This window comes from Perognathus longimembris, chromosome 1 (assembly GCF_023159225.1).
Source record: "Perognathus longimembris pacificus isolate PPM17 chromosome 1, ASM2315922v1, whole genome shotgun sequence".
Taxonomy (NCBI): domain Eukaryota; kingdom Metazoa; phylum Chordata; class Mammalia; order Rodentia; family Heteromyidae; genus Perognathus; species Perognathus longimembris.
The window spans coordinates 159,465,473-159,477,108 of NC_063161.1; the positions used below are offsets into that span (position 1 = coordinate 159,465,473).

Consider the following 11,636-nt stretch of genomic DNA (forward strand, 5'->3'; position numbering starts at 1 on the left):
TGTATGGACCTAAATGGATTCTAAGTGTCAGCCAGAGACAAGCACTGGTTAAATAAATGACTTACTTTAGCATAAATACTTCAATTTAACTAGTAGGTATAACCAGACTTTGCTGCTTCAGAGGACTGATTTGCATCAAAGGTCCACCAAGTACTAGCCAGACAACCTTAGGAATCTTACATAGCACCTTTTAGCATGGCTCCTACCTGTAAAATAACTACATACCAAAAGAGTGGCTGTGAAGAAAACAATACACTTTGCACACTGCCTAGTATTAAATAAGCATTTAGTAAACCATTAGTAATTTGACCAGTTTCTTCAAGCCAACGATGGTCCAGGTCTTAGAAGGGAGCTAAAACCATGCATATTACATCCTGGAACATGAAGAAGCATCTGCATCCCAGTATACCCATGGATAGGTCTAAGTATTTCCCTTCAACCACCGGACTGAACTTATACCTTACCTGTTCCGGGGAGTGTTGGTTCTTCAGTTTCCAGTGCTGTCAGCCTGGTGTTTTTCATGGTCACTGAGGGGAAAACACACACATATACATATATGAATGTAGTAATAGCCTGACAACCAAGTAAAGTGTGAGACTTGATAAGAGTGAGTTTGGGTCTCAACTCCTTCCTGCTAGCCCTGACCAGTGTTCTCTGGTTTCCACTGGGATAAACAATGACAATCTTGGGCTGGGAATATGGCCTAGTGGCAAGAGTGCTTGCCTCCTATACATGAGGCCCTGGGTTTGATTCCTCAGCACCACATATACAGAAAATGGCCAGAAGTGGCGCTGTGGCTCAAGTGGCAGAGTGCTAGCCTTGAGCAAAAAAGAAGCCAGGGACAGTGCTCAGGCCCTGAGTTCACGGCTTAGGACTGGCAAAAAAAAAAAAATGACAATCTTTAGGACCAATACTTTTTAACATGTGTGCTTCTGAACAGTGAGTTGCTGGAAAATCCTTTATATTGTTCCAAACTTGTAATCTCTGCCTTTTATTAACTATTAGAGCTATCAAGGAATGGGCAAGAGAGACTTTAGAGCAAGTTCCAAGCTAAAATCCAAACTCTGCTGTTTCTTAGGTGTGCAACATTTGACTGTCTTAAGCCTCTGATGTCTGACCTTGAGTTACCTTATGCATAGAGTGGGAAGAATAATGTCATCAATGTCATAAGGCAAGGGAGGGATGAAATGGAATGATGCACCACTCTACTTGAGGAGCTCTAGAAGGGAAGTCCAGGTGGTTGAGAGGCACAAAGCATTTAGTGTTTTTGTCTTCTCAGAGGCCACACTCCCCTGACCCCTACAATCTTGCCTTATGAACCTTAAATTTCACAGCCAAGTCACATCATGTCCCCACCTGAGGACCATATATATCCTTGCCCTGTGCTAAAAGATTCTTCTCTGCCTTCTCCTAAGTATTGATTTTGAAAGGCTCAACCTAAACAACTCACTTCATCAGAGGAGCCTTCCTTGGCCTCCTCTCCCTCCCACTTCCATGCCCCAGACTAGGTCAGGCCCCCTGATATATCAGCAGCCTATATTTCTTTATCTCATCCCACAATCCAATTAGATAGCTGTGATTAGCCGTTGAACATGTTTCTTTCACAAGAAGCCAGGCTGGGGAGAGTGACTGAGGAGTCTACCTCTGGTAGCTATCAAAGTGTTATATAGCACTTGTTGAGCAAATGACTAACAAGTTAAAATTACTTTCCAGATAAACATGCAAAGCCTAATTTTATCTTCAAGCAGTAAAATCTGAATCAAAAGTATTTGCAACCGCTATTTTTCTTTCTTCCCCCTTTTACCCTACTTTTGTCCAAATTAACTCATTATCTATGTTAAACAAGTATATGTAAATACTTTAAAATATGGTCTCTTCAGCAGTGTGGGAATGTAGCTTAGTGGCAGAGTACTTAGCTAGCAGGCATAACACCCTAGGTTCAATTCTTCAGAACTACATACACAGAAAAAGCCGGGAGTGGCACTGTGGCTCAAGTGGTAGAGTGCCAGCCTTGAGCAAAAAGAAGCCAGGGACAGTGCTCAGGCCCTGAGTTCAAGCCCCAGGACTGCAAAAAACAAAACAACAAAAAAGCTCAGGGACAGTGCCTAGGTCCTGAGTTCAAGCCCCAGGACTGGGATATATACATACACACATACATATATACACATATGTATGTATGTATGAATGTATGTATGTATGTATATGATGATCTCTTCAGTCTCAGCTTAGGTATGATTTGATCACAAGACTGACTTAACACCAAGAGGACAGAGACCATGTATTTAGGACCCTTACACCTATGCTGACACCTGGCACACAACAGGCCTGTTCAGGTCCCTGAGCTTCTCTGCAACCCATTCCTGGGATGAACATCCTGTATCAATACAAGGCCTTCTCTTCCATATACACCTACTTTCATTGAGCAGAGGAGCCTGAGAACAAGCTCTGAAATATATGGTCCTGGGCAAAGTCAAACAAGAGAATTGGGCAACTCAAACAATTAAAGCCTTTTGCACTAGATGACCAGGTAATCATAGTTCCACATTAAGCATACTTGGGGAGTTCACACCAATGGGATCTTGAGGACTGCCCAGCCAAATAACTGTCCTGGATAGGACACTGCCATACGAAATCAGTGGGTTTTGTCCAGTGTTGAACATTAACACTTAACTTTACCAGACCATAGGTAACTTACACTTATAATACCAATTACTCAGGGGCTGTAGAGGCAAGGCAGAAGTGGTAAAGCACTGTGAATATGTGAGGCCCAGTACACACACACACACACACACACACACACACACACACACACAGATTTCAGTTAATCACCTTCTCTACCTCCAAGGTAGTAGGACTGAATTGGCATCAATTTTCCCATCATTATTTATTATTTTTAAGTGTTCGCTTACGTTTTCATGTATATTTCATGGGGCACTACTGGGCACAATTATATTACTTGGGTTAGTAATGTGAGATGTGGCAGGTTAACCACTGAAGCAGAAGCGGGCCTGTGGATACAAACCCATCAGAACCCAAAGCAGCATCAATCCCCCTTCATATATATATATACACACACATATATTTGGGGGGGCAGTCCTGGGGCTTAAACTCAGGGCCTGGACAACACTGTCCCTGAGTTTCTGTTTATGTGGTACTGAGGAATCAAACCCAGGGCTTCATGCAGGCTAGGCAAGCACCCAACCAATAAGCCATATTCCCAGGCTCCCCACTTCCTCCCTTCCTATCTTGCATAGCCAAATGAAAAAAGAAACATGATCCTAGATCTGGACTCTCCCCTCTGGAAAATATGACCCCTGCTTTCCTGCAACATTGTAACTTCACCTCTCTATAAGCAATCTTTTTGAATAACAATAGAAGACTGTGCTTTGGTATTTGGGGATTAAATAGAAGGAACACAGGTTGATGTACTTCCACTATTCAATTTCATTTCATTCTTTAGGTGTGTGCAGACAGTTTATATGCCTAGGATTACATACAAACTCTAGCACAACAGCCACAGATGTCATCTGCAGCATCTGCACACTTGTTTTTTTGTCAAATTTCTGCTCTGGTTAAGTAGCATTATGAGCTCTGAAAGAGCTAAGAAATATACATATTTTTATGAAGTATTAATAGCTAGTACTTAAAAGTATTTTTCCAGAAACTATTAACTGAATATTCAGACATGTGGAAAATCAATATCATGATATGTGGCCTAGAAACAAGCCCCTAGGCTTGCTCAGGACTGTAATTCTGATAAAAACGGGCAACTGCATGTCAAATCACCTTAGACAGTCTTATACACATTTACATGTAATTGCAGAAGAAGGTGATAGAAGACATCTCTCTGGTATAACTTGTTTTCTATACTCAAGTTTTTATCTATAAAAACTCAAATACAATTTAGACACAGACTTATGCTTCAATGTACTACTTTGTCATCAAGAACAGTTTAGCTCAACAGGGCAGTACCAGCTACAGCAGAAATGTCACGCTGCTGTGGTAGTATTCGGCTCTAGCTCAAGAATTCTAAGATGGTATCATAAAGTAATATTTGTACCAAGTAAACCAAGTTGCCTTCAGCACTGATGCATCTAAAAGTACAAGACATTTAGTCCAATTCTCTTTTCTTATGGATGCAGTTGTAGTCTCAAGGTCATAGGAGCTGGGCCAGATACTCCATTCTCACTTGCCAGATTCTTCATTCAAAATGTCTGCCCTCAGGCACCTTGTTGGACTGTTTGTGGAAGCTTACATCCTATTCCAAAGGTGAGGCAGTCTCTAGCAACATGTCTGAAAAGCCAGAGCTGATTTTGGTAAAAAATATTATCTCTTCTCCAAAAATGTTTATGATTTGAACAAAATTATTTACCAAGAAAACACAGGTCAAACAGATAATTTGTATATCAGAAAGTCACCAGAGGGCTGGGAAGGTGGTTTAGTGGTAGTGTGCATAGCATGCAAGAAGCCCTGGGTTCAATTCCTCAGTACCACATACGGAGAAAAAGCCAGAAGTGGAGCTGTGGCTCAAGTGGTAGAGTGCTAGCCTTGAGCAAAAGAAGCTCAGGGACCGTGCCCAGGCCCTGAGTTCAAGCCCTAGGACCAGCAAAAAGACAAAAGAAAGTCACCATACAAAGGCTCCCCTAAAAGAAATATGATCAAACTGTGAGGTATCCATAGGTTTCAAGTTTATAAGACCAAAATTGAAATATTCTCGGGTAGAAGACCACGGATTCTGACAGTACAGGACAGTGGTTCTCACCAAATGACCCCTTCAAACCACCAATCACTGTCAACTGGGAGTTTCTTAGAAATGCAAATTCTTAGGCTGGAAATATGGCTCAAGTGTTTGAGATCTAGACCACAAGCATGGGGCCCTGAGTTCAAAACCCAGTAACAAAGAAATTAATGAAGGAGGGAGGGAGGGGAAAAGAAAAGAAGGGGGAGGGAAGAGAAAGGGAAGGAAAGAGAAGGAGAAGGAAGAGGGTTGTCAGGCAACTTTTTGGGCTTTCATCTTTGAGATGACTGATACCCACTAAAGGTCAAGAACTACCAGTCTCAAAAGGAGAAAGGAGAAAGACAAGAGACATTTACTCATGCCCATCTGTGCATGCTTTGGTGATGAGGGAAAAAAGTGGTAAAGAAACAGGCATTGTTCCCTAACTTTTCAGATTTTTAAAGGGGATTTGACCTCTGGCCCCAAACTAAAAACCTTGGAAAACATCTAATGGAATTCTGCCAGGTGCTGAAGGTTCCAGCTCAGACTGGATGCCAAGCCTAGCAAGCACTTAGCAGGTTATGAACCAGAGTTCCTTATAATATTTTTAATGTGACACCTAAGGTTAAATTCCCAGTGAAGTGTAAAGAATATTCTAATACAGAAATTTAATGAACACAGACAGCATGTAGGCCACCTCTAAAAGACTCAGGCCTATCTGAAATGACTGGTTGGACATTAAGATAAGTTCATGAAGTCTCTGGAGCAAAGAACCACATCTGTATGCCAACCGATTTTCGTGGTTATGGAACATAAAGTATGGAGGAAGGGATACTCACCAACAGCTTTTCAGATTTTAAAAAGGGTACAGGGCCGGGAATATGGCCTAGCGGTAGAGTGCTTGCCTTGCATGCATGAAGCCCTGGGTTCAATTCCTCCCACCACATACACAGAAAAGGCCAGAAGTGGCACTGTGGCTCAGGTGGAAGAGTGCTAGCCTTGAGCAAAAAGAACCCAGTGACAGTGCTCAGGCCCTGAGTCCAAGCCCCAGGACTGGCAAAAAAAAAAAAAAAAAAAAAAAGTGGGGGGGCCCCCTCTGGGAATGTGGCTTAGTGGTAGAGTGCTTGCCTACTTTGCATGAAGCCCTGGGTTCGATTCCTCAGCAACACATAAACAGAAAAGGCCAGAAGTGGAACTATAGCTCAAGAGGTGGAGTGCTAGCCTTGAGCAAAAAGAAGCCAGGGAGAGTGCTCAGGCCCTGAGTCCAAGCCCCAGGACTGGCCAAAAAAAAGGGGGAGGGGGGGTACAGACCTCTTCCCCTCAGCCCCAATTAAAAACCAATGACCCACCAAACACTGTGATCCTAGCTATTGAGAAGGCTGAGATCTGAGGATGGTTCTTTGAAGCCAGCCAGGATTTTCCAATTAATCACCAAAAAGCCAGAAGTAGAGCAGTGGCTCAAGTGGTAGAGAATGAGCCTTGAACAACAACAAAAAATCTCAGGGCTAGTGCTCAGGTCCTGAGTTCAAGCCCAGAATTGGTGCAGGCATGGGCGTGTGTGCACACATACACATACACACACACACACACAAATGGGATTACAGGTGTACAACATTTAGCACAGTGTGTAGCATATAAGTACTCAAGTCATAAAAACTTTCTTATACGAACTGGGGCTTAGTGATAAGAGTATTTGCTTAGCACACATAAATCCCTGGGTTCAATTCCTCAGTACTACATAAGCAGAAAAGGTTGGAAGTGGCACTGTGGCTCAAGTGGTAGAGTACTAACCTTGAGCAAAAGCAGCTCAGGGACAGTGTTCAGGCCTGAGTTCAAGCCCCAGAACTGGCAAAAAGAAAAAAAACCCACTTTCTTATAATGGCATTACTACTAAACAAGATGCACTGCTGGATACATAATTGCTTAGCAGTCTAGCCATTTAATAACTGGTATTTGAAACACTGACTAAACTGGTCTACAACTTAAAATGGATACACTTCAAGTCTGTTACTACTTTGCTGTGGGAAAGATAAGCACAGGTCCTAATGACTGCATACAAGAAGTATACTACATCTGCTCTTCTCATCACTACCCATCATGCCTTCTATCATACCACCAACACAAAGCAAAATTAAGATTGCCCTTTGCAGGGCAGGGAATGTGGCTTAGTGGTAGAGTGCTTGCCTAGCATGCATTAAGCCCTGGGATCGATTCTTCAGTACCACATAAACAGAAAATGCTGGAAGTGGCACTGTGGCTCAAGTGGTAGAGCGCTAGCCTTGAGCAAAAAGAAGCTTACGGATGGTTCCCAGGCCTTGAGTTCAAACCCTAAAACTGGAGCAAAAAAAAAAAAAAGTTCCCTTTTGTTACTCAAACACATCATGGCCTCTACAACCATTATATTTACTTTACGAAGTGACCTGTGAGAGTTGTAGGCCACTAACTACCACACCTTGTTTGGGATTAAAGCTGTCAGTAGATGTCAATCTGAACTCAAATCAACCTTAAGAAGTGTTGTTACCTTTGATACTTCTCTGCATAGAACAAAAGTTAGCAGCACTACATAAGAAACTGACAAGGTACTGAGACAATATGCTATACAGGGGCTGGGAATGCGGCTTAGCGGTTGAGTGCTTGCCTAGCCTGCACGAAACCCTGGATTTGATCCCTTAGGAACACATAAACAGAAAAATCTGGAAGTGGCACTGTGGCTCAAGTGGTAGAGTGCTGGCCTTGAGCAAAAGAAGCAAGGGACAGTGCTTGGGCCCTAAGTTTAAGCCCCAGGACTGGCAAAGAAAAAAAAAAGACAAATGGCTACAATATGTTATACATACATGAGTGTATGATATGAATTTTTATTCTCTCCCATTAAGATATTAAATTACTAATTTTAGTAATCATGGGCTCCAGAAGCAAATCAGAGAAAGAATGATTTCAAATTGCTTATTAAAAAAACATGAAGATCTCATGCAAACCAAATTATATCGCACAGTTATCAAATGGTAATTGACATTTAAAAACTGGGTGTTTGAATATACTTATGTTTATGTAAAGACAAATTACAAATTTGAATGTTATTGATTACACTTTTCTTTCATTCCTATAACTACTTAAATGACAAAACTACTACAAACAAAACTAATCTTTCAAAGAAAAAATTATATATAATATGGAGAATTTCGGGGTTACTTTTTAATACTATAAGGATAAGTTGTTTTCACTCTATCAAGTGAGCTAAAAGTCACCAATTTGCTTGGTGATTATAGAATCAATCATACTTTGAGTCAACGAATTTAGAATGTTTAAAGCCTAGGAGGGATTTAAACTGAGAAACACTCATTCTCATCAATTCACAATCTAACTTTTACTTCAGTGATGAAGAAACTGAGGCTTAGGGAACTTGGGTAATTTGCAAAAGGCAGAAAGCTTTCTGACTCCTTAAAAAAGTTTGAAATGACTAGGTGCCGGTGGCTAGCACTTGTAATCCTAGCTACTACTCAGGAGGTTGAGATCTGAGGATCCTGGTTCCAAGCCAGCTGGGGAAAGAAATTCTGTGAGATTCTCATCTCCAATAAACCACTCAGAAAAAGCCAGAGTGGCACTGTGGCTCAGGTGGTAGAGTGCTAGCCGTCCCTGAGCTCAGTGGCAGTGCCCAGGTCCTGAGTTCAAGTCCCAGGACTGGCAAAAAAAAAAAAAGTCTGAAATGTCTGCTGTATTGCTGTATTTGGCTCACTGGCACTCAAAAATATTCAATTAATTCCAAGAGAAGCTAATTTTAGGTCATTGTGACACTGAAACACAGAGACAAACATCTGCAATCTCATAAACTTTGAAAGAAGATAGAACTGCAAGATCATGTCAGCTTTATTTTTTGTTGTTGTTTGTTTTGTTTTTGTTGCCGGTCCTGGGGCTTGGACTCAACACTGTCCCTGGCTTCTTTTTGCTCAAGGCTTCTTTTTGCTCTACCACTTGAGCCACAGCGCCACTTCCAGCTTTTTCTATATATGTGGTGCTGAGGAATGGAAGCAAGCACTCTACCACTAGGCCATACTCCCAGCTCCTCAAGTCAGCTTTAATTCAGCTCAAAACTAACCCACAACTACACCACACAAGAAGTTATCTTAAGAATCACCTTTTCAATAAATTATAAATTTTTTAAAAAAGGAAGTCACCAAACTGATACATTAAGCCTATGATCATCAACCTCTAGAGTATATTATAATCAGACTTCTACCAACTCTAGGGCCAGATATTGGGTGCATGGTGGGCCTTGATGAACACTATAGCTTGGGATACCTTGTTTCCGGAAATAGTGCTATTCTGTAAACATGACACATACAGGTATAAACTAGATTAGCCCTACCTAGTAAGGTTGTCTATTTTCAACTTGCAAATGAAACTAGGTATTCACAGAAGGCATCATATCGCACTGCAAAAGTATCAGTACCAAACAGCTAGCTGAGTCACAGGATCGGAGACACTTCAATGTAATAAAAACAAACAAGATTGCTTCTTTCTAACTAGGAATTTAGGAACATACCAAGTGTCTGTGACACCAGGAAATGCGTGCAGCAAAGAAAGCTTACATCATCTGCCCTTCTAGGCACATGAGGTAAAAGTGTTTTGGATAAGATATTAACTTTGCTAAGAGGATATTTTCCATTTACATCTTCTATAAATACCCTGAAGTTTACACCAGGTGGTTAGAGGAAGATTCTGTTGCTCCCCAGGGCAATAGCAAAGAATGGCTCGGTGTTTCTGAGGAGCCTCATTTGCCTGATGCATGACTGTAAGTTAAAGGTACAATTCTCTATAAAACCTTAAATCAGTTTTCACATTTGCATATTCCAGGTTTATTCAGAAATGTTCAACTTAAGAATCAGGTGGTTTGCTCAGTAAATCAAAGGCTCCCAGAAGATTAGATTTTATAACACTTCCTGAAATCTACCACTCCAGCTTGCTTGAATTCAGATGACTCCAGGCTGATCCTAAAGTTACAAATCAAAGTACCTCAAAAGAGTATTAGTCTAGTTTTACAGCTTTTACAGCTACTCTATGTAAAGTTACTATTTCCATTCTAATTCAAAAAAAAAAAAAAGATCCTGGAAGGACTTTAGCAGCACTTTTTTTTTAACACACCAGTTTTATAAAAATATCAAAATACTTTGCAGCCTAATTTGGACTAACAAATTCACAGATGCAACACTGCCTTCTAAAATAAACTCATAAGGTAAAGTGGGGGGGGTAGTACAATGGTAATCACTCTGTGTAAAGCACTTGCAGAGCATGTGTACAGCCCCTGTTTCCATCCCCACCTCCCTAAAAAGGAAAATGAAGCAAAGCTCATTCTAGGTCCTGTGCAATCTCACCCAACACCTAGAAGGCTGAGACTAGAGAACTATTTATTAGAGGCCAGCCTGGTCTACATGATGAGACCCTATCTCAAAACAAGACGGAACGGAACAGAAAACGCATGAGGCATATAAACCAAGTTCACCCCTTTCAAAATGCCACACACACACACACACACACACACACACACAAACGCACAGAACAAATGATTACGTCTCATCACTTATTGACAGGGTAGTTTTGATCGAATAACAGACAAACGGAGAGAGTTAAGTTTTTGGAACCAGTCAGACTTTAGTCGCAGTCCTAGCTTAGATTAGGGGGTGTGACCCCTGGGGAAAATTACCCCAAATTTCTCCAGGTCTCAGTGTCTTCATCTGAGAAGACTGGAGGCTACCTCTTCCTTTGTCTAAAACCAAAGAGTTGAAAGAGGAGAGAGAGAGAGAGAGAGAGAGAGAGAGAGAGAGAGAGAGAGAGAGAGAGAGAGAGAGAGAGAGAGAGAGAGAGAGAGAGAGAGAGAGAGAGAGAGAGAGACAGACCTCATCGCAGCTACTGTTAGGAGTTAGGAAGGCCGCCCTCCCGCCGAAGTCTCCGCATCCCAAGCCCCAAATACACGAAGGCAACTCTGGGACGCTACCTACACAAAGAAAGCGCTTTAATTCTAACAGGCTCCCGGAGTGGCCCGCTCCTCCTCCACCAGTTCCTCGAATGAATGAATGAGTGACTGAGTGAATGAATGAATGAGTGGGTGGGTGGGTGCTCCGGCGGGACAGTCCTTGCGGGTCCCCCTCGGCTGACTTTACCCTAACTGTCTGTCTCCGTCCGTGCCCGGGGCGCGGGGCGCGAGGCCCGGGCCGCGGGGCGAGGAGACGCCGAGGCCGGCCGGGCCCCCGACGCCCGCGGGCGGCCTCCATTCATTCTCCCCTCACCCACCGCCCCGGCCCGCCCCGGCCCGGCCCGCCCCGGCCCGCCCCGGCCCCGGCCCTCCCGCTCCGGCCCGGGTCGGGCCCCCCCCGCCGCCATCCCCGCCCCGACCTCCGCACCCCTCCGTGACCCTGTCACCCCAACAAGTGAGGGGCTGGCGCGGGGCCCACCTCGTCCCTGCCCTCGGCCGCGGGGCCCCGGGGCCGCCGTCCCCTCGGTCGCCGGGGAGGGGTGCCGTGCCGGCCCGGCCCCGCTCCCCCACCCCACCCCCGGGCCCGCCAACCCCGGCCCGGCCCCGCCGGAGACAGGCGTACTAGGAGGGAGGAGAAAGCTCTCGGAACTCCCCTTCCCGGACCCCTGCCCCGCGGCTCAGCTCCGCGTCCCCACCTCCCCCGGGGCCTCCGGGACTGGGGCCGGGTGGCCGGGGCTGCCCCGAGAAGCCCCCGCGAAGAGGAAGGGGGAGCAGCCCCATACTCACCCACCGTCTCCTCCCCCTCAGCTGTTTACCTCACAGTTCCTCCAGCCCACAGGGCGCCGCCATCTTGGACGCACAGCACCTCCCCCCCGGTCGTGAAGCGTCCGCGGGAGGCGCGGCTTCCGCCACGGAAAGGAGTTCCGGGCCGCGCGCCGCCCCGCCGCCGCA

At 44.3% G+C, this 11,636-nt stretch overlaps 1 protein-coding gene across 3 annotated transcripts in view; it reads right to left on the reverse strand.

The window, feature by feature from the left end:
• Positions 1 to 11,636, reverse strand: part of Tsc1 (TSC complex subunit 1) — a 61,439-nt gene extending 49,803 nt beyond the window's left edge. For 2 of the 3 annotated variants that reach the window (XM_048345600.1, XM_048345585.1), the window contains exons 1-2: positions 11,472 to 11,601; positions 465 to 527 (exon numbers count right to left, since the gene is read on the reverse strand). The gene's annotated coding sequence lies outside the window, so the exon portion shown is untranslated. Of the gene's footprint in view, positions 1 to 464; positions 528 to 11,471 lie in introns of all 3 variants that reach the window. The other variant, XM_048345595.1, reaches the window with a different exon arrangement.